This window comes from Rhinolophus hipposideros (assembly GCF_964194185.1).
Source record: "Rhinolophus hipposideros genome assembly, chromosome: 10".
In the NCBI taxonomy this organism is placed as follows: domain Eukaryota; kingdom Metazoa; phylum Chordata; class Mammalia; order Chiroptera; family Rhinolophidae; genus Rhinolophus; species Rhinolophus hipposideros.
Window position 1 is genome coordinate 14960327 of NC_138056.1, and position 19474 is coordinate 14979800.

Consider the following 19474-nt stretch of genomic DNA (forward strand, 5'->3'; position numbering starts at 1 on the left):
CAGCGTGGGGTGAGGGGGGAGGAGAAATTGGCACATACCCTACTTGACTCTCAACTCCCCCCGCCCTTCCTTCCCTGGAGCCAGTGTCTGCCCTGTCAGGGACAGCCTTGACCTCTGTCTTTGTTTCACCCTGGAATGAGCCAGGGTGCTCGTCTGCCAGCCTTCAGGGGCACAGATCACTGAGGCATGGGATGAGAAAGAGAATGGCCTGGTTGTTGTTCCGCAAAGGGAGTGGAGATGGAGGCATTGTGGCCTTTCCTCTCTCTGGAGCTCAAGGCTGTGTCTGAATGGCCGTCCGGATGAAGGCCAGCCAGGGCCTCCCTGCCCATCCAGCTTCTGCCCTGGGCCCCTCCCTTGCTGGTCAGTTGGAGGTCTGGGTCACACAGGGCCGCGTCGCCCAGGGTACGAATCTCAGCTTTGCCACTGAATAGCTGGTTTCACATATCTGAGCCTTATCTTTCATAAAACAACCTCCCATTTATTAGGAACTACTAGGAGCTGGAGTACTGATTGGGTGTTTTATATACACTATGACTCATCTATATGACACACTTGGGGCAGCTATCCTCACCCCCATTTCACAGGTGAAAAATCGAGGCTCATGGTAAATGAAACCACTTCCCCCCCAAGGTCAAGAGATAGAAGTGGCTGAGCTGGGACTTGAGTCTGGATCTATTTGGGGTCACAAGCCCAGCTCCCAAGATAGCTATACAAATTGGATGAGATCATTGCCCAGGCCAAGGGCGCCGTAGAGAATGACACATTGAACATCACAGCTTCTCATTTTCATTTCATGACAATAAGCATTTTGGCAAATTGGGTTGTGGAACCAGCCTGGCTGAGGAGGAACTTCTTGGGGACCTGGTGGGAGTTGGCAGACCGTTTGGCAGCCCCTACCCTCCAAGCCCCAGGGCCTAGATTTGCTCCTGGCCAGAGAGTTTTGTTTGAGAGTAAATATTGTTTTACCCTCCAGCTTAATCCAGACCACGCTTATCTTTCCCACTGAAAGGCCTATAGCCCAGAGAAAGTTAAGCCCTTTTCTGCTATCCTAATTGCAGGCTTGGAGCTCTGCTTGGGGACATCGGCTCCCTGGAAAAGCCTGATAAGTGGTCTGGTATTTGGCAGTGGCAACAAAGAGGCTGGATCTGGGCTGGGCTGTCCAGCATTCCAGCCCCACACTGGGCTGGAGGGACCCCGCCGGAGAGAAGGCAGGCTGGGGCACAGGGCCCCCCCTTCTTCACAGGGCCTGCTACCCAGCCCCAGGGCAGACCTCGTGGGGGTGGGGTAATGACTCCTGTCCCCCGGTTTCATGCTGAGACCCACTTGGCTGGGAAAGCAAAATGGGTCAGTGCTCTGCCAGACCCCTCCTTCTCTCCCAGTTACCCAGTCGGTATCCCTCCTGCCTCTTCCTTTGAAGTGTGGACAGAACTGGTTCTTGTTCAGACCAGAGGCCCCACACTCCCCAGCACACACCCCCAGTTTCTCTAAAGCAGGGCCACTAGAAGGGAGGGGTCCAGTCCCAGCAGGTTCCATGCCATTGAGGGTTGGGGATCCTTAAATGGTCCAAAGAGCCAGCCTGGGTTGAACGCAGCCCCTGCCTCCCCTCTCCTTCTCATCCTTCCTGCCCAGCTGCCAACTGGGAAGTGCCAGCCAGGCCAGACAAAGACCGGAAGGAAAAACGATGTGCCCTCAGCCAGGTGTCAAGCGTCCAACTAGTTCTCCGGCGTGGTCCCACCTCACCATTTTCCTTTTTCTTCCCCGAGTTTTTCTAGAAGGATACTTGGAAAGAGAGGGGATTAGTGTCTGGGCTTTGCAATCAAGACAGACGTGGGTATAAATCCTTGCTCTGTTCTAGTCCTGTGACCTGGGACAACTTACTTGCCTTCTCTGTGCCTCAGTTTGCTTGTCTGTAAAATAGGATCACGATGGTCCTCTCTACAACACTGTGATGTTGTAGAGAGGACTGCATGAGATCATGAATATAAAATGCTTAGCACCGTGCCTGACGAAGGTAGCTACGAGGTTGGTTCTTCCCAGGATAGAAGGAGAGGTTTCGCTCAGAGACAAAGTCAGAGAGATGGTTGATGTTTATGGGGCCAGATGAGCCCCTCCTCTTGAGGACCACCCTCCTGCCATACCCAGGGTACCTGGCTGCCATCTCTGGTTGGGGGTGGGGAGTGAAAGGTGGAACTAACATCTGTTGAGAAACAGTGGTGTGTCTTCCACTGTGCTAGGCCCACCCCTGTTTTACAGATGAGGAAACTGAGGCTCCGTGGTACGGAGTTCATCCAGGAGCGTAGGGCTGCCACGGTGGAGTGGGAACACATCCCCACGCTTTTATCCAGGGCTCTCCTCCACCCCACTGAGCACCTCAACCCCCCTGTGAAACAGGCAGTAGTAGTGCCATCCCCATTCTGCAAGTGCGGGACCCAAGGCTCAGACACATCACCCATCTGGCCTGGAGCAGCGGGGTTGGCACGAACCCAGCAATGCCAGTTGGGGAAAGCCCAGCTCCTGTGAGCGAGCCCCTGGAGGGGCCCATGCTGCGGTCTGTGAGTGAGGCATGCCAGCCCCTCCTGGTCAGCAGCAAGCCCCGCCCCCCAGCCCTGCACGGTGCACCTGCTCAGAGGGCTCTGAGGAATGGTGCCTCGTATCCAGGCAACAGGAGCAACAGCCTGGGTCCTGTTCAAGCCACAGGCCTACGAGTCAGGACAGAGCTCCTGCAGACCTCCCTGAAGTGGCTAATTTTCTGCTTTCCAGAAGGAAATAAACCCTGAGGACTGCAGACTCCTTGGCTCCCCAGACTCTGGAGGGAGGGGACTTCCAGCCACATCTCCTGGGTCTTTCCTCCTGCGTAAGCCTTGTAAAAGCACCTCTGGGTACAGTCCCCTTCCATGCTGCTTCCTTTGCCCTAGTCAAGGGATTTGTCTACTAAAAATTTACATATTTTTCTTTCCACAGCCATAAAGAACAGGATGGTGGGATTCTGGGGTTGCCGTGCAGTCCCTGGGGTTGTCATAGAATCCTCAGGGTCCAACAAGTCTGGGGATGTCCGGATCCCTGGGCTGTCACAGTGCACAAGACCACACAGGTCTCTTGGGTGCTGGAAAAAATTCTGGGCCACCATAAAAGTCCCTGAACCAGCATGAAAGCCCCCGTTTCCACAAGTGCTGGGCTGCCCCCTGATCTCTAAGCCATGGAGAGCCCTGTGATGCCAGAGGCCTGAGCCACCACAGAAGTTCTGTGCTGTGGTAGGACCATCTTCGAATGCAAATTCTCAGCTAACACATCTTCCAACAACCCCAGCTATATGCTCTCCCTCTTAGCGCCTCATTCAAACTGTTTTCCCACCTTTCTCGACCTCAGCTTTAACATTTCTTCTTCTAGGAAGCCCTCTCTGGTGTCTCCTGGGGTCTTGCTACGTGCCACAGCACAGGTATCATGCGCTCCCTGGGTTCGCCCTATTAGAACACTCAGCATACGGGACTGTCATTGCCTGACCATGAGTCTGTCTTCTCCACTAGACTGTAAACTGGAGGTCAGGGGCTGGGTGCCCAATGTGGGCAGATGGCCTTTAAATAATATTACTTGAATAAATACCTGTATGTATTAACTTACTAAGCACTTGATGGCTGTGTGACCTTGGGCAAGTTACTTCACCTCTCTGTGCCTCTGTTTCCTAATATGCACAATCAGGATACTAAGAATAACTATCTCATAAGGCTAGTATGAGGCTTAAGTAAATTGTGTAAAGCACTTAAGATGCAGCCTGGCATATAGTAAGAACAATATACATATCTGCTGTTATTATTTATTTTTAAACCATTTTTGTGTGTGTGGTGAGAACATTTAGATCTCTCTCAGCAGCCTTTAAGTACACAATACAGAATTGTTAACCGTAGTCGCCATACTGTACATTAGATCCACAGAACTCATCCATCTTATAACTGGAAGCTTGTACCCTTTGATCAACATCTCCCCAATTCCCCTACCCCCGGCCCCAGGCCACCACCAATCTACTCTCTATTTCCACGAGTTCAGCTCTTCCACATTCCACATGTAAGTGAGACCATACGGTATTTTTCTTTCTCTGTCTGGCTTATTTCACTCAGTATAATGCCTTCAACTTTCATCCATGTTGTTGCAAATGGTAGAATTTCTCTCTTTTTTATGGCTGCATATAAATACACGCTATTATTAAGTGTGTGTGCTCATTAGGCTTTCACAGGGTCTAGACTAGCAGCAAGGATGGAAAGGGGAGTCTCCCACTCCCTGGATTTAATACTAACTGCTGCAATAATACCACACACTAATATAGCACTTACTATGTGCTGGGTCTTAACTCTTTACACACAATCACTCAACTAATCTCATAGCAACCTTATAAGTTTGGTGCATGCTATGGACTGAATTGTGACCTCCAAAATTCATATGCTGAAGCCCTGACCCCCAATGTGACTGCATTTGGAGCCAGGGCGTTTATGGAGGTAGTTAAGGTTAGATGAGGTCATAAGGGTGGGGGCCCTCGTGCGATAGGATTGATGTCCCTGTAAGAAGAGGAAGAGATACCAGAGGTCTCGATCTCTTTCCTCCCTCCCTTCCTCCCTCCCTGTGTCCACACAAAGAAAAGGCCATGTGAGGACACGGTGAGAAGGCAGTGGTCTGCAAGCCAGGAAGAGAAGCATCACCAGAAATCGAATTTTTTGGCACCTTGATCTTGGATCTCTTGACTCCAGAACTGTGAGAAAATAACTACCTGTTGTTTCAGTCTCCCAGACTGCCATATTTTGTTATGGCAGCCACAGCAGGTTAAGACAGTGTAGTACTATACTCAGTTCTACTTAACACATGAACAGTGAGCTTAAGGGACTTATCCAAGGTCACTCCAAGGTCATACCTGGTGAGTGGTAGAGCTGGGATGTGAACTATGCACTGGTTCCTGAGTCCATGCTCTTAATCACTCTCTGAACGTGCTTCCAAATCCAAGGTCATGGGGTGGGTACCCCAGAGGCAAGTTGCCAGGCCTGAGCAGCATATATATCCCACCCCAAAGAGAATGGATGGAGGAATTGGGCACATTTTAGCCAAGATTTTCAGGCTGCCTCCAAGACCCTACCTGCTATGCTCAGCGTCCTGAAGGCTGGTGGTGAGAAGAGGGACCCGGCCATAACCTGTGTGGTGACAAGCTAGTTGTGGTTACAGGGAGGCCATCTTCAACCCAGTCTAGAGTCAGAGCTGCTCCACAATGGAATGGGTTCCCGGGTAAGGTGTTAAGCTCCCTGTCCCTGCAGGTATTCAAGCACTGCTGCTGGACCACCACTTACTGGTGATGTTTGGGGCGAATGAACAGCAAATGTAGATATACTCAACAGTTCCCTCCAGATTTAAGCAGCTGTGAAATATTTAAAGAGTCCCTGGAAACACTTCCCTATCAGCTCTGCCTGTTAAATCCTATTCATCTTTCAAGTTCCAACTCAGACATCACCTCCTCCAAGAAGTCTTCCTTGACTCACTTCCCCTTCAAATCCCATGTCCAGGTTGATGGTCTGTGTGGATCTTGTTGGCCAAACTAGTGGGTGGAAGTTATACTAGGAAGACAGAGTTTACCCCAATACAAAGACAAGTATCCCCCATCTTGTATTCCAGTATCTACTACTGGAAATGTGGTGCAGGTGTTAAAAGATGGGTTTAAATCCTGGCTTCCCCCACTTCCTAGCTGTGTGACTTTGGGTGAGTGCCTCAATCCCTCTGAGCTGCAATTTCCCAGCGGTAAAATGATTCCATCTCAGAGGATGTAACCAAAAATCAAATGCCATCAGCAAGCCTGGCACTTAATGTGATTAGCACTTGTCATGTGATCAGGACGTGCAAATTTCCTTTAGTCTCCAGGAGATAGAAAGCTGCCTGACACGGGGTGTATTAAGGCAGATGTCAGAGGGTCCTAGTGTGAGATTGGGTACAATCCTGTATTTGACTTTTGTAAAGATTACTTCTTGGGTCAGCCCGGTGGCTCAGGCGGTTGGAGCTCCATGCTCCTAACACCGAAAAATGCTGGTTTGATTCCCACATGGGCCAGTGCCAGATGGCTCAGTTGGTTGGAGCGTGGGCTCTCAACCACAAGGTTGCTGGTTCGACTCCTCGACTCCCGCAAGGGATGGTGGGTGGTGCCCCCTGCAACTAACAACGGCAATTGGACCTGGAGCTGAGCTGCGCCCTCCACAACTAAGATTGAAAGGACAACTTGACTTGGAAAAAGTCCTGGAAGTAAACACTGTTCCTCAATAAAGTCCTGTTCCCCTTTCCCAAATTAAAAATAAAAAAAGATTACTTCTTGTACTTTACTGCAGTGAGGTAAAGATTGCGCTCAGGGTCTCTATGAGTTTTCCCAACTCTAAAAAAATTACACTTACGAGTTGGCCTTGGCTGGCCAAGGGAAGATAGGCATATCACTGAGTGGACACAGTCTCCACCTCCCTCCACCAAGCTATAAAAAACTGGAGCCCACACATGATGTATGATCCATTTATATGAAATGTCCAGAAAAGGCAAAATCTATAGAGAGAGAGCAGATTGGTGGTGGGCTGGGGCTAGGGGTGGGAACAGGAACTGAAGGCAAATGGGTACCAGATTTCTTTTGGGGGTAATGGAAATATTCTAAAATTAGATTTAGTGATGGTTGCACAACTGTAAATTTACTACAAATCATTGAATCATACCCTTAAAATGAGCGAATTTTATGGTGCGTATAAAGTCTACCTCCATAAAGCTATTAAAAAGCACCAAAACAACACCACCGTCAACAAAGCAGGAGTCCAGAGGGGCCAACGGCATGGTTGAGGGCAATGGCCACACCATGGAGTGGCAGTGGCAGGCTGACCTGAGGCCATTGCCAGTCTTGTCACCCCTTCTCTACCTGTGGTTTCACTCTGGCACTTTCTTGTTATTTCTTGCCCGTTAAGATCTGAGGAAAGGGAACAGACCCACCAGCCCATCTCTTTAAAAACCTGAGGTGAACCCCAGGCGATGTGAGGAAGGGGGGGGCGTGCTGCAAAAGGATGAGGGGTCTGGGGCGGATACAGCCTGAGGGGGGAGGCCTGTAGGAGACTGGGTCTCCCAGAAGCCTTTGGAAACTGGGCTGGGTGGCAGCTTAGGCCATCTTTTGGTTTGGGGTCTCTGACTGAGGATTAAAACCCAAGATTTAGTCTGGCCTTGCCTCTAAGGCACTGGTAGGACTGCTTGAGGGGGAGGCAATGAAACCAATTCAGTACTGAGTTCCTACTATGTGCCAGGGAAAGACTGACATTTACCCTGGGGGTGTGCCTGGCTGGGAGACCTGTATGGCTCCTGGTCTGTGCACTGTGGAGAGACTTGATTTACTCATGGTTGCAAAGATGTCTGATTTAAACCTCTCTAGAAGTGAGAGGTTATTCATCAAATACCATTACCATTTTAGCCAAAAGGACACCAGAATTCTGGAAGGTAAGTCACCTGCCTGAGGCCACACAGTAGGTGGCAAGGGTCACATGTGAACCCAGGATCTGTACAAAGCAGGAGAATAATTTGCAGAGCAATCTGAACATTGCTCTGTTAATTGGTAGTGAGCGCCCCATCCCTAGAGGTATGTAAGCAGAGGCTCAATGACCACCTCTCAAGGAGTCAACATAGATGACCTTGAAACCCGGCCCAGTCCAGTTAGTCCGTGAGGCCACAAATTCTTGCTGATTATTTCCCTGGAGAGTTAAAATTATACTCAGAGTAAAGCTGAAAGGCAGAGGCCTTCTGAGGGAGGAGACTGAGTGGGCAGGGCCTAGCTGGCACCTCCTCAGTTGGAACCACAGCTGCTTTGAACACACCACAAATCAGCACTGATTGTTGCTTGGGGCTAATGTGATACTTGAATGCATATGGCCAGGACAGAGCAGGCATCCCAGGGCTCCAAGCAACAGTACTTGAGCCTAAGGTAGCCCCAGGAGTGGGTGCAGAGGAGCTGCCAAGCCAAAGTGGCTGCCCAGTTAGTCAAACGGGACCATATCTGGCCCTCTAGTCAGCAGCCAGTTTCATACCTGCCCCACCCTCTGCCCTGCGGGGGGCACCCCGCCTTCCCTCTCCCCAGTGCCGGCTTCCCCAAGGACTCAGGATCCTGGCTGCGGTTTGCTAGTTCCCTCTTCTCAGCCCTGGACTCACCACAGGGTGAGCTCATAGGAGGCCCCTTCCCAAACAAGAGCCCGGGGCCTGGGAGAGGCCCCAGCTGCCTTTCACGTGTCTGCCTGGCCCGGGGAAGGCCAGGAGGAGGCTGAGGCCTCCGAAGGAGGATGGGTGGCTGAGGAAGGGGGTGGGCTGGGCTGGGAGCTTCCCAGCCACCTCTCCTCCAAGGGGCTCCCAAGCCAGCACTGACGCGGGAAGGACAGGGGCCCTCCTGACCCACACTGGCACCCACCCAGGCCCCTCCAGGCCCCCTCCCAACCCACCTAGCTCTACCCGCAGAGGGGCCTGGTTTGCTCTTGCATTTCTTGGTGCTGCTACTCCAGGTCAAGAACTCAAACATGCAGATAGTACCTAAGTCTCCTCCACACCCGAGACAGTAGTAAATGGAGATGGGGCGGAAGGCATGAACGCAGACACTAATTACAATGCAAGGCCGTCACAGAGTGCTTCCGAGGTACTAAGACAGAGAGGGGCAGAGATGGTTTCCTGGGCTCCAGAACTCCATCGCCTCAGGTCCCCTGAGGAAACATTCTAGCAACAGGGCGGGGCTCCTCCAGAACCCAGGGTGTCCCAGCCTCACCCTGCCTCCTACTCCCCATCCACCGCAGGCTCCAGAAGACAGCTTGTCACCTGCTGTGGTCCAGGGCCCTTCACTTCAACCATTTATCCTCCCCACCACCTTCCCAGGGTGCAAATCTCCCCACCTTCTCTGCATAAACCCTTTCATGGCTCCCCAGAACTGCTGAGGAACAAGCCAGACTCCGAGCACAAGAGGCCTATTGATTCTCCCTTCGCTTCCTGATGCCTTCTTCTCACTCTCCCCCAGCGGCACCAGCGTAACTCCTGCAATGCTTCTGCTCTGTCATGCCCCAGGGACGTTGCATGTGCTGATTCCTCTGCCAGGAATCTACTCCCCGCCTCCAAGCCACACACAGATTTCTTTGTCCACCTCTAAGTCATTCATAATCCAAGCCTTGCCCAGCACCTCCCCCTTCCCCAGCACGCGCTCTGGCACCCCTTCTCTGTGCTGTCACCTCACAGGGTATTAGATGGCCTGTGGCCTGCCGGTTGCTCTCAGTGATTCTCAAACTTGAGCTTGCTTCAGAATCCCCTGTAGGGCTTGTCAAGGCCCAAATGGCTGGACCTCACCCCCCAGTCTCCAGTTCATTAGGTCTGGGGCAGGAGTCCGAAAATCCTCATTTCCAAGTTCCCAGGCAATGCTAATGCTGCTAGTCTGAGGACCACATTTGAGAACCGCTAGTGAAACCCTAAATCCTTTGAGGTCCATCGTGTATGATTTGTCACCTCGGGTTTCTGCAAGAATCTGGTCCATAGTTGGTGCTCAATAAACAAAAGAATGAAAGGTATTGATTTATCTGTTGGAGCTGAAGTGGGTGGCAGGAGAATTTACTGCGATGATCTTTCCTGATTGGTTTGCTCTGCTGTGGGCATTCTCTTTTCCCTTTCCTAAGATGGTGGCTAAGTCGGTGGCTTCTATGCCTTGGGGCTGCTGTTTTCCAAGGCCAGGCATGGAGGTTGCTAGCCTTGGGATACAGTCCACCATCTGGTCTTTGGAAATGTCTTACTGGGCATTAGGCTGGAGCCCCCGGAGGTGGAGGAGTGACAACCAGTGAGGGAAGGGCAGAGGCAGCAGACCTGGGGAGAGGGTTGGGAAGCATCTTTGGAATCAGCAGAAGTGGATTTTGTGGGAGCCAAGAGCTCCAAGCTCAAGTGCCCTGATCCCAAAACAGCCCTCCCAAGAGGTGACAGGACTTCAGCTATCTTGGGGTGACTGAGAGAGGCTGGGAGTCTAGACAGCCCAACTCCTAGCTTACCAGTGCAACCAGAGACCTCACTGTGCCCAGGTTGGCATGGAAACGGCCACTGCGCTCTTGCCCTCCTTAGATCCTGAGACTTGGCAAAGGAGCCTTTTTTGGGGTCCTGAGTGGACTGAAGTCCAGTAGCCCCCCCCCCAATGTTCTGGGTCACAAAAAGGCCACCAAGACTCCTACATGATCCTAGGGCTCAAGACTCCTTCCTCCCCAGCATGACAGGAATCGAATGGGCAGAGGAGCTCGGTGACAGATCAAGTCACCTAAAGATCTAAAGAAATAAAGGCAGACGGCACATCTTGCACCCTAGTGCTGGTAAAGCTCAAGCCTGCCGCAAGCCCATTAGCCCCAATGACGCACCGGGCTGCATGCTAGTCCCCGGCCTCCTCCGAATGAGGGAAGGAGTGTGGCAGCAAACGCACAGGTGTGGACGTACAGTTTGTCAGAGATGGAGTGATTGTCCTGCCAGGGGCAGGGACGCTTGCGCTGGAGTGAGCCCTGGGCTCCATGACAAAAGAGGGGACCTGGGCATGTGGCCAGACACTGTGTCTGTGAGCCTGTCCCAAATGTGGCATACCTCGGGCCACCCCCAGGACTCCAGGACACAGCACTGGAGACCCTCAAGACTTGGAGCAAACCGGACCCAGAAATAGCAGGTTGCCCTGGGGTCACAGGCCACCCCTGGTTCCAATGGGACCATTGGGACACCAGCCTCAGGACTTTGGGCTTGGATGGCAAGTGAATACAACAGCTACCTGGCCACTGCTCCCTCTTGACCTGTCCCCTGCCCTTAGGGAGAAAAAAAGGAGAAAAATTCCAGACTTGGAAAGCTCCACATTCAAAGAGAATGTTGTTGGGGAAAGTGAAAATTTTTGTCTTAAAAACGCAAAGCAGTCTGCACAACTCTGTCTGGGAGAGAGAAGTTTAGCTAACAAATAGCTTAACGGGTCATTAAATATATCATCATCATCCTTTCTGGAGCATTTCCCACGTGCCCAGAGCCCTGCTCCTGGTTTCAGCACCCATTATTTCATCTAAGGCTCATCACAGAGTTGGGTGCTGTTAGTGCTATCACTTTCTGGATGAGAAAATGGAATCCGAGACAGATTAAATAACACGCCCAAGGTCACCCAGCCTAGGAGCTGGGGTCTGAATTCTCGGGTCTGACAGCAAACTCCCATCCTTAGCTCAGGGCACACACCACGCTGCCTCCTGCAACTGGAATGAGAAACCAGCAAGTTCCAAAGCCGCTTGTTTGGCGTTCACTCCGTGACTTGAAAACTACTGATTGTGCACAGGAGCTGAAATCAAATTGTCACCGGAAAACCCACTCAGAGCCTGGGGTCTCCAACCACCTTGGAAACTTGGACCAAGGCTAAGAAAGCCTCTGTTACAGTGAATCCACCGTAATCCGGCCACCTGTCCATCCATTCACCAACCACTGACTGCGGCCCCTGCCTGCCAGGCTCTGTGCTGGGTGCAAGCGACTACGGAGGGGGAGAATACCCAGCCACCAGGAAAGCACCGGGTAGACACAAGGCACATTGGATCCCTCCGCACCTTCCAATCTGCAAATTTGCAGGTTTTTTGTCCTCCAGTGATATCCCAAACTCCTTGCAATTGGGGATCCAAAAAGGCATTAAAGGGGGTGAGCATAAAACAGCCCTGTCATCCAGGCCCGGTGGCAAGCCATTCTTCCTCTCCAGAATACTTTAGTTTGCATAATGCTGACCCAGAACTTGGCAATCCAATCCATCGCTTTGGTTTGTCCAGGTACAAGGCCAAACCAGTTAATTGTGGTTCTCTGGCATTTCACTGGGGCCTTAGCCCCAAGATGGAAAGGGAGGCGTTGGTTATGCAAAGTTCCAGGAGCCATGGGAGGCAGGGGTGGGATTTCTCCCCAGGGCTCCAGCCTGCAGACCTGAGCATATTTATGCTTCGTATCAAGTCCTTTGGCCAGTGGTATTGGTGGGGCCAGCTGGAGGGCAGAGGCGATGCCCCAATGTCAGCCTGAGCCGTGGGGAGCAGGCAGCTTGGGTATCCCGTTCAACAGGATCCCATGTACCTCTCAGAGGCCCAGGCACACAGCAAGTGCTCAATAAATATCTGATGAATGAATCAATGTGATTGTGAGGGAGACGCTCTACCCCCTTTTGGAGATAGGAGGGGCGTGACTTCGGCCCCATCACCAAATTTGGGGGGACATGGACTTAGGCTGCCCTACAGGCACCTACACACCAAAGACTCCGTTGAGGATTCCTCCCACAGAGTTATAAGGTTGAGCAGATAAAGAGAACGGCATCAGTGCTTATCACTAAGTACTAACCCTCTGGCAAGAACACTGTTAAACACTGTATCTCATTTAGTCATCTCATTTCATGCTCAAGTCAGTCCTGTGAGATATGTAGTATTATTATCCCCAATTTATAGAGGAGAAAACTGAGGCTCAGAGGTCCATGGTCACATGACTAGCAGAGCTGGAATCTGAACCCAGGTCTGACTTGGAATAAAAAGTTTAAAGCTAGAAGGGGCCTCGCCCTTCATCTTACAAACAACTATAGGACAGGGAGGCTAAGGATATCAGTAGCAGAGCTGGGATCACAACCCACGTCTTCTGATTTCCAGCTGAGGGTCTGCCTGGAGGCCTGCTGCTTGCAAAACTGGAAGTGAATGCGCTTTCTAAATTCTGTGAAGAACCTCGGAGATGGGAGTGGAGGTCCCAATTACTCTTGGTCCCTGTGCAGCATCTTCTCTTTTAAAGAGCCCCTCCAAAATTCCATTTCCTGAGGATGGAGGGGGGAAAAAAGGAAAATGGAAGAGCTACCAACTCCAAACACGCTGTGGTTGAAGGCAGTCTTGAAGAAGGCCACAGGCCTGCACGACCAAGCCTGGAGGCCTGCAGGGAAGAAGCTGACTGCGTTCATCTCACTTCCCGCCGGACACAGTCTTCCAAGCACCACGGTCCCAACTGCAGGAATTGCTCTCACTGTTTCTTCCTCCTGTGATGCCCTTTCCAGCATCCTTGCCTGTCCCATCTGCCACCCACTTTCACAGCCAGTTCAAATGCACTACATTCCCTGGTCTCCCACCACCACCCCCACCTAGAAGTGGCCTCTCAATGTCATCTTGGAACCCCCAAGCCTTCTTTTGCATTTGTGCTCTAAACCCTCTCATTCCCTACCTTAGATGCCAGGGATTTACTTTCATGCTGGTCTCCCTTACCACAGGCCAGAAGCCCCTTGAGGGGCCTCTTGCAGACCTCCGAGGTGCTGCTCAATGAGCGGAGAACGACTGGGAGTGGAAGTTGGCCAATACTTGTTGCTTACCTGTGCACACCCCCTGACCAGGTTTGCATAGAGATCTCTAACCATGGCCTTTCCTCCCTCTCCAGGACACATCACAAGCTGCATCTTCAACTCTGTTCTAGATGCTGAGGACCAAGTCATTCTAGTGGTCTAGAAGGGCCCACAGTGATCTAGTTAGTGGTCATCTCTGCAGATCATTCATAAGCGGGGACTTTAAAACATAGTGTGGAAAGTGACCAACAAACATCCACCCAGTGTGACTGTTGTTTGGCACTGAATGACACACTAGACAAGAGGTTGGGGGCAAGACAGGCAAAGGAAGTGTCTTCCCTCGGCAGATCTTCCAGAGGAGAAGGCAGGGAGCCCCCCCCCCCCAATCCCCAGCGAAAGCAATGGTGTCTGGCATATGGTAAGAACTCAACAGCCACTGGCTGAACACATGAATGACTCCTCATTGCCCTGCGAGCGCTGAGCACACCATATAAGGCAGGGTGATGCTGAATGCTGAGTTGTCTGCGTGGTGAGTCAGAGCTGCAGAATCCACAGGCAAGAGAGATCCAGAGAGAGAGAGGAGGGGAGACTGGTGAAGAGCCAGGAGGTTTGTGGTTGACCAAAATCAAGCAAAGGACAGATCTTAAAAAGCACTTGGCCACAGTTGCCTGGGAGGCAGCCGTGTACACTGTGGTTTTCCATCTTTTTTTTCTGCAGAGCAATCATTTTTCAAAGGAAATCATACACTGCACCCTAAATACAGAACAGAGCTGCCACAGTGGATATCAGCTGCGGCTACGAGGCTGGCCTGCTTGCCTATGTCCTGGAACCCCACACAGGTCTCCTGCTGGTCAGTGACTGCCTCCTCTCTTTCCCCTTCCCTCCGAGAGGTCTCAGGGGAGGCTGTGGCTCCTCCTCTGGGGAGGGGACTGTCATAGGCCTGGACTTCCGGGAGGCCACCTATGGCACAGACATGCTAGCGTAGTTCAAGAAACTTTCCCAAGAGATAAGGGAATGGGGGTGAAGGGAAAAAGAAAAAGGTCCTTCAAGCAAGTGGAGGGAAACCCAAGGCAGCCAGATATGGGGTGGCTGAGAAAGTGGGGTAGCTGCTAAGAAGCACAGAGACTCAATATGGGAAGGACTTTTGGGGGCAACCCTTTTGAAAAGTGAAGCACCACCTGCAGACCCATCGTGGTATGTGAGCGCACACATGCACCCTCGCATACATATGTGCATAAATCAAGCTTTCAGATACCAGATCCACGGACACTGAGGGCACCTGTCAGAGGCCATCCCTGGTGCTGTCAGCCACAGGAAGGACCTCAGCCCTCCTGCTTACTCCATGCCCGCCACCCCGTACCCTGGCACCAACAGAGAGCATCTGCTGTTTTGTCTGCCCAGCATTCCCTCCTACTTCTTCTGAAAATAAGGTTTTCCCTTTGGGGTACCAGCCCTCTCACACTTTCAAGCCCACTCTCCCAACCCACAACCCACACCCCTCCCCACCCACCACCCATCACTGAGCTAGTCTGGCCAATCAGCCTATTCTTTCCTCCTGGTGTCAGTGATTGGTCACAGGTGGTCATGTGACCCAAAACCATCCGATAAGCTTCAACTCTGGGACTTTGGTTGGAACTCCTGGGAAGAAGTTCTCCCTTCACTGGATTTGAAACGAGCAGGATGTCAGTCTGGAGCTGCTGTTCAGTGCCCCACTGCCATGCAAAGAGTGCCTGTCGGGGACTACAGCTCACAGGAAGGAAGCAGAGGGCACAGACATAGGCATCATTTGAGCCTTGGATTCGGCCCTGACTTGGACACCAATAAACAGGCTACAAATTGCCAACATATTAGAAGCCAATGAAAAGCTAGTAAGTTGCCTGTCTTGCTTAATTGGATTTGAGTTGAGTATTGACTCCCAAATGATGCAGGATCTGACCTCATCTCAGCCTTTGCCCAGGCTCTCATCACCCCCACCCCCCGTAGCCAGCCTTCACTTCGGGCCTATCATTGATTCTTACTGACCTGGGCAGCAGCGCCAGTCTTCCCCTCAAACCCTAGAACTGGGCACAGGACAGCAGCCTCCTGGGCTGGCCTGTACCCCAGCCTTCCCAACTGTCTGGCTCCTTCTAGGGTTATGTTTTGGCTGCTCAAGTGAGACACCTCCAGCCTTGGCTCAACTACTCACTCTGCCCCACCTCTCACTGTCCTGCCTTATTGACCTTTGGTCCTGCTGAGAGCGACAGACACTAAACAATGAATGAGGGCCTGGGATCCAGCCACTCTTGAGCTTGGGGCTAGAAGAGTCACCCCAGGGCATTGGTCCAGTCTCACAGAGACCTACCATGGGAGAGGCTGTGGGATATAGCTGGAAACTATTGGGCTCAGGTGTCAAGCAGGCCCGGAAAGATTCCTGGACCTCTTACTTAATGTATCACCATGAGCAAGTTGCCCTCTCTAAGTTTCATAATCTACAACTTTAAAGTGGGGATCATACCCCCACACACCTAATAGGAGGACAAAAATCCACAAAAATGACAGCACCAATTGCTGACGAGAACACGGAGCAAGAGGAATGCTCACTCATGCCTGGCGGGAATGCAAAAGGTGCAGCCACTTTGGAAGACAACTTGGCAGCAAAAATTCTAAATATACTCTTACCATACAGTTCAGCAGTCATACTCCTAAGTATTTACCCAAAAGGTTAAGACTTATGTCCATACAAAACCTGCTCGTGAATGTTTATAGCTGCTTTATTCATAAACACCCTAAACTAGAAGGTACCAAGGTGTTCTCAATAGGTGAATGGAAAAACAAACGATGGCACATCCAATGGAATATTATTCAGCGATAAAAAGGAGCTATCGAGCCATGAAAAGATGTGGAGGAACTTTAAACGCATATCGTTAAGTGAAAGAAGCCAATCTGAAAAGGCTACATACTGTATGATTTCAATTCTATGATACTCTGGAAAAGGCAAAACTATGGAAGCAATAAAAAGATCACTGGTTGAGAGGGAGAAGAAGAGAGGGAGGAAGGGAGAGAGGATGAAACAAGGGGAGTGGATCATCTTATGTGGCAAGGTGGAGGGTCCCTAAAATCCATTTTCCTCTTCCATTTTCTCTTCCACTGAAATAGAATTATAAGTGGGCAGGTGACCACCCAGAATAAAGACTCTAATTTCCAGCTTCTCCTGCAGCCAGCTGTGTCATATATGTACATTGTGGCCAGTGGGACATGAATGGAAATGACACAGGTACCATCTTAAAGGAAGGGGTGCCCTCTCCTTTTTCGATTTGCCCTTCTTGCTGAGTAGAATGGAAAGGTTGTTGTGGGCCATCGTGGGCCACGTAAACAAGCGATGGTGAAGCCACAGGACAGAAGGAACTTGGGTCCCTAATGTTTCTGTGTAGAAGAATCCCTTTCGCTCGGGATTTTTCTTAGAGAAAAATCAACTGCACTTTTGTTTAAGAAACTGTTATTTCGGTCACATGTGACCAAACCCATATTCTGACTAATGCAAGGACCATCAAGGATTGTTCTGAGGAGTCCACATAATATAGGTAAAGCATCTTCACACATTCATTCATTCAACAAATCATGTCCAGTTTACTCTACTGGGATCTGGGGATTTAACTAAGAACAGGACAGACAAACCCCCTGCCCTCGTGGAGTCCACATTCTAGCACGAATGTGAGAACGAACTAATTCCTAATCGTCATGGGTGCAGGTCTACTATGAGCAACAGCGAACGTTTATTGGATTCTGAGCTTACTGTGTGTTCGTCCTGCTCTAAGCCCTTTTCATATATTACTTTATTTTATCCTTACCTCAAACCGAAAAGATGGGTGCTATTGCTTCCTTGTTTGACTGCTGAGGAAGCTGAAACACAGACAGGCTGAGGAACCTGCTCACATCCTGGTGGCTCCAGGATTTGAACCCAGGTCTGTTGGACTGGAGAGCTTTAATCACTGGCTCTCCTGCTGATGATAAAAGTGCACTGTGATAAAGAATGCCAGGGTACCCCTACTGACAGTTACTGTCAGCAACAGCAACCACAAAAGCAGCATAAAACCCCATGCTGAACAAGCATGAAGTCCCTTACCTGGGTGGCCAGCGTGGGAAGGTCTGGAAAAGGTAGGTGCCCACGTTTCTCCAAGCCAAATTCAAAGGGTTCAAGTTGCTTTGAGGGCAGCGTCAGAAGCTCTGGCCACTGCAAGCTTGGGACTGTCCAGGAGGTGACCACCTGTCAGAGACAAGCAGAACCAACCATGACTGCCTGGTTGAGGGAGATCTCACTAGCTCATGCTGAGTTCTTTTTCTTTCAAATGCTCTCTGGGCCCTGAAGAGGCAGTGTGGTAAAGCAAAGACTACAGGAGCCTGGGGTCATGCATCAGGATTGGGGAGACCTCGTCTAGGTCCCAACTGAACTTGCCTAGAGACAATTCTAAGACACAAATATATGCATCTGCCTGGGTGTGTACATTCAAATAAAAATACACAAGCATCACACCCACTGGGTCTAGCACCGTGCCCTTTGCAGAGCGGAGACGCTTGACAAATGTTTCTGGGTTTGCTTTGACATAAAACATAATTTTACATTTCTGAGCGAGTGGAAACTCCAGGAGAGTTCAAGTGCATTTGGAAGACACATCCTTACTCATGTGCAAATGCATTGCTGGAAGGCTCCATTCAGCCAGACCAATGGCTTCATTTTACCGATGAGGAGATTGACACCCAGAGAGGGGCAGTTACTTGTCCAAAGTCACACAGCAAGTTGGTGGTAGAGTGAGGCCCAAACCCAGGGTCTCTCCGGACTCATGGCTGGGTGCTCTCTCCAGGGGTTCACCCTCCTGTCTAGTTGTCAGCCTTGCAGCCCCTAAAGCAGCTCGCGCCCGTGGCCAGGGTCTGCTGCATGCCTGTCAGGTGGATGCTGGGACAGCCAGAATGGAGAATGGTTTCCTGACCGTGTTCAAACACGGACAAGGTGCAGGAAGCAATGTCCACAGTGGTCAGAAGCATGGGCTTGGGCGTACGTGGACCTCGGCCCCATGCTGGGGCGACCTCGTTCTAGAAATGGGCCCCTGGGCAACTCAGGTGTCCTCAGAGCAGCAGTCTCGTCGTCTGTAAACCAGATAATGAGAGCATTTCTCTTCGATGACTGCAGGGAGTTAAAATGGCTTTCATAGGTCTGCGAAGCCCACAGCAGAGCATTTGGCACATAGCAAGAGCGGAACAAATGTTAGGGAGGCAATGCAGGGCAGGATGTTGGGGGTGCCTGTGGGGGAGCTGGAGCACTGGACTGGGAGCTGTTGTGTGTCCTTGGCACATCTTGAGACAAAAATCTCTAATGCCACCACTCATTTGTTTCCCCTGATCCCACTTCTCTGCCTCTCAGAGACCAGCGTGGGCCCCCAGCCCAGCATACCTGCTTCTCCCCCTGGGCTGCAAACTCCCCACAGGACCCCACAGCCCAGCCCACATTTCACCAGCCAGCAAAATGCAAATGTCATTAGCGCTCTGCAAGCTGGTGAACGCTAATGTCACACCAGACGGCAGCTAGAGCGTGAGAACTGGGGGAGGGGTGGGGGTGGGATGGCTGCTCCGGGAGGGTAGCATTCTCCGCGTTTTCCAAAAGCGTATGATAAAGAAATAAATAAATGGCTGCAGGAAAGAGGTGACAATGGAGATTGTTTTAGCAGCATGCTACGCAGCTGTGGCTTTCTCACGGGCTCACCACGGCCACCTGGGGTCTCTGCTTCAGTCCCTTGCAGATGACAAATGTGTCAGCCTATCCGGGCCTCTTCCCCATACTCGCTTGATGAGGAGGCTCATCTGGGGGACCCCAAGCCTCTATCTTTTACTTCCACCCTGTCCACACTTGCTCCCTCAAACCTGCTGAGAGTAGCAGACCACCCCCCACTAGTAGGTGAGGGGGAACGTGACGCCCAGGAAAAGGTGGCAGCAATGGACCCCACAGACCCGCAGGCAGGAGTCCCGGGTTCCAGCCCAGAGGCAAACTAACGTGCTGTGAGCACACAGGCATATCCTCCCCTTTGTGGGGCCTTGGTTTCTCCACCTGCGAAAGGGTGTGTTGGAGCCACGGTCAGTCCCCATGGTCTATCGGGCTCATCGCCAAAACCC

At 51.3% G+C, this 19474-nt stretch overlaps 1 protein-coding gene across 4 annotated transcripts in view; it reads right to left on the bottom strand.

Moving 5' to 3' along the window:
* TSPAN18 (tetraspanin 18) overlaps positions 1 to 19474 on the bottom strand; it is a 174629-nt gene that overhangs the window by 37973 nt on the left and 117182 nt on the right. For 2 of the 4 annotated variants that reach the window (XM_081061956.1, XM_081061958.1), the window contains one exon: positions 17436 to 17576. The exons of 1 other annotated variant lie outside the window; for it this stretch is intronic. The gene's annotated coding sequence lies outside the window, so the exon portion shown is untranslated. Of the gene's footprint in view, positions 1 to 17160; positions 17314 to 17435; positions 17577 to 19474 lie in introns of all 4 variants that reach the window. One more of the 4 variants, XM_081061957.1, reaches the window with a different exon arrangement.